Raw genomic sequence first — 3,496 nt, forward strand, 5'->3', positions numbered from 1 at the left:
ACACACACACAGACACAAAGGATCAGGAGGACAAGCACAGACCTATGACCAGAGACGACTTCTGAGGCCTCCAGTCACCTGCTGGGGCGGGGAGATGTGCTCTCACTTTCTATTTAATGAACTTCTACGTCATTTAAATTTTGTGCTATGAAAAGAAAACCTAGGGGCTTCCCTGGTGGCGCAGTGGTTGAGAATCTGCCTGCTAATGCAGGGGACACGGGTTCGAGCCCTGGTCTGGGAGGGTCCCACATGCCGCGGAGCAGCTAGGCCCGTGAGCCACAACTACTGAGCCTGTGCTCTGCAACAAGAGAGGCCACGACAGTGAGAGGCCCGCGCACTGCGATGAAGAGTGGCCCCTGCTCGCCGCAACTGGAGAAAGCCCTCGCACAGAAACGAAGACCCAACACAGCAAAAATAAATTAATTAATTAAAAAAAAAAAAGAAAACCTAGTGATAATTGCAAAACCCTCTAATAAACTCTGCCGCGTACTCTGATGAGCCTCTGATACCCAGTCTATCCTAGAGGGAGTGTTTATTTTGAGAAGTGCAAATTCTTATTGACAAGTATTAAAAATTAATATCAAGTTCAAATCCAGAAACGACTGTCACGTGGGCAGTACATTCCACATTGAACTCTTGAGTATCCTTTTCTTCCAAACACATTTTTCATCCAGAATATGAACAGAGCACTAATTGCTTACAAAACGTTGTGTTTTTTTAAAGTTAAAAAAGTCCCTTCTTGTGTAGGGTTTGGCAACAGAACAAAATGAAATCCCTTCCAAATTAGATGTTTTACTGCGTCCACTTCCCTAATGAGAAGCTGGCAGAACCCATGGGACTGGAGTGTGGGGAGAGGAAAACCACACACGCGGTTTAAGTTACAGGAGAGAAATCCAACCCGACGCACTTTCAAGTTTGTGAAATACCGACCCGTGGATGTGACGCCAACCCCATGGGGATTTCACGGCCCATGGCACTCTGCTGGCTGAAAACCCGGCGACACGGATGACCCAGCCAAGGTGGTCTGGGGAAAGTACCAGCGAGTGGTGAGAGTAGATTACGTAATGCAGAAACGTGTGGACTTAAAAGGGAGAATTGAAAGTAAGTATTCCCACCTGGTGGGCGTGACAGTGGGCTGACCAGCAGGGCGGTGCCCGCAGGGACGGCGTCTGGAGGAGGCCGAGGCAGCCCGCTGGGGCGCCCGGTGTCCGGAGAAAGGCTGCTCTGTTGCTCCTGTTCTATGTCTGCAGCGGGGGCTCAGGGGAGACCCCCAGGCCCTCCTCCTTGGGTGCACGTTAGGGTCGCGTGAAGTCATTTTCAAGCTTCTGGTGGCTGTTCAGTCCTCTTACTAAGTCCGGGAAATCTGGCCTTTTCCCGCGGGGCCCAGCCCCACTCCTGCAACTGGGATTTGGGGAGGAAAAGGCCCCGTCCAGCCTCGGCCGGCCCTGGGGGGCGGGGGAGGGGCTCATGTCACTGGCTGGTCAGTCCAGGCTCGCCAGGCAGCAGGGCCGTCTGGGTGCCCTCAGCCCCCTGCCCTCCGAGGCCTCGTCTGAGGAGCCCTCAGGGCACAGATGACACTGAGTTCCCGCAGCTCCGGGGACACCCTCCTCGTCCCCTCTACAATTGCAGGGACTACAAGTGCAGTGGCCTCCCCCAGGCCCACGACTCCCTGGCCCACGCGCTTGGACCCCCGGCCAGCCGTCTAGGCGCACCTGAATGCCAGGTCCTGCGGCTCCAGGCGTGTCCATGCGCCCAGCGTCACACCCCCTGGGCACCTGTGGAAGCAGCATTTGCTCTGGCGCTGTCTCGCCCCCGCTCGCTCCGGAGCCTGGCCGGCCCGCTCCTGGGGGTGAAGGCATCACAGAGCTCCTACCGCCTTGGGGCTGGGCTGGCGGCCAAGGGCAAGGCCCAGCTCGGTCTCGGCTGCGGACACCGTTGGAGGGACCCAGGCTGGACACGTCACACTCCTGGGCCATTAGGGGAGGCCCACGCCCCCCCAGAGCTGTGTGAGAGTGAAGAAAGGAAGGCGCCCTCTCAGGGGACCCACTTCTCCAGGTGCAGGTGAGACGTCGCTGGTGGAGAGGAAGCCATGCGTGTCCGCGGCGGGCAGTGTCCGTGTACTGAACGGGCGCCACACCCAGAGCCGCGCTTGTTCTCACTCAGAGGAAATACGCTATAAATTTGCCGTTACAGCAAAATCAACATCTTTTTATTAAGAACGTCACAGAGCCAATTATTTGTGTTCATGTCACCGCTGTGTATGTTGTTCGCTTCAGACCAAAAACACTCCCACTTTGCTGCAGAAAGAGCATGTGCTGGTTTGAAATGAAACCAAGCAGCTGAGAAGTTGAACGTTCCTGGACGGTGGTGAACACTGAGGGCAGCAGAGTCTCCACGGGAGGGAGCGGAGAAGCAGCGCACCTGCCCCCTCGGTTTCCGGACGGGAAGAGCGAGTCCCTGTCTGCAGACACGGGTGTGCTGGGGAGCGCTGGGTGACGGGCCTGCCCGGTCACACCCCCACCGGCTCACCCCACTGCCACCACGACCACTGTGACCGCCGCCAGGTCCGCCCTGGCCGGGACAGAGCCTGCAGGTCAGCTCCGCAGGGGTGCACGCGGCCGACCAGGGAGCTGGGTCCTGGGGAGGCTGCTCCCCTGTGGTCCCGGGGGGCCGGCCTTTCCCTGCAAAGCACCGCCTTAGACCCACCATGTGAGCTTGATCTTTTAGAGGAAGCTGATGGGCAAAGGAGGGAGTACCAGGAACGGGAAGGGACGTGTGTGTGGCTGGGCTGCGTCCCCCGGGCAGTATCAGCAGAGTTTTGCCCTTTTGCTGGAGGACGTGCTCTTCGGCACCCACTGATGTCGCAGCCTCGGTCCTGTATGTGGCGTGTGGGACTCCTTGTGGGGCTGGCGTTCTCCCCCGAGCTGCCCACGCCGCTGCCCGAGTGGGCTCTTTTGTCACCCACGACCCCTCCCCCCAGCCTGCTAGGCCCTGACGTCTCCCCTCTTGGAGCCCCTCCTTCTCCTATGACATTGCTGAATTCTTCCTCGCTACCAATTCAAACTGTGTCCCAGGATCACAAGCTAAGACTGTTGGCTGCTCGTTCGGAGCCAGGCCCAGGGCTGGTTAGTTGGCATGAACCTCTTATTTAATCCCCTAAAGGGGCTCCCCGGGGCGTCATCCTCCGGGCATATGGGAGTCTCCAGTCATAACCCACACGCCTTCTTCCCGACAGACACTGCTCCTCAAAGCAGGCCCCGGACTCACCGTCTCAGCCTCGGTCAGGGCCCAACACGTGGTAGAAACACAGTGCCTGCCTGGCTTCCAAGACAAAGGATACGTGATGAAATGGATGAAAAGCGTTTGTCGTCCCCATAAGTGACCGCCTGTGTCTCTGGCTCTCTTTACAAGGGAGGAGGTTACACAGAGTAAGCGCTGAGCCTGCCAGCTGCCACATGCACCCAAGTGTAGGAGAAACCTTTGCTTTGGCTCTGAG

This window comes from Globicephala melas, chromosome 3 (assembly GCF_963455315.2).
Source record: "Globicephala melas chromosome 3, mGloMel1.2, whole genome shotgun sequence".
NCBI lineage: Eukaryota > Metazoa > Chordata > Mammalia > Artiodactyla > Delphinidae > Globicephala > Globicephala melas.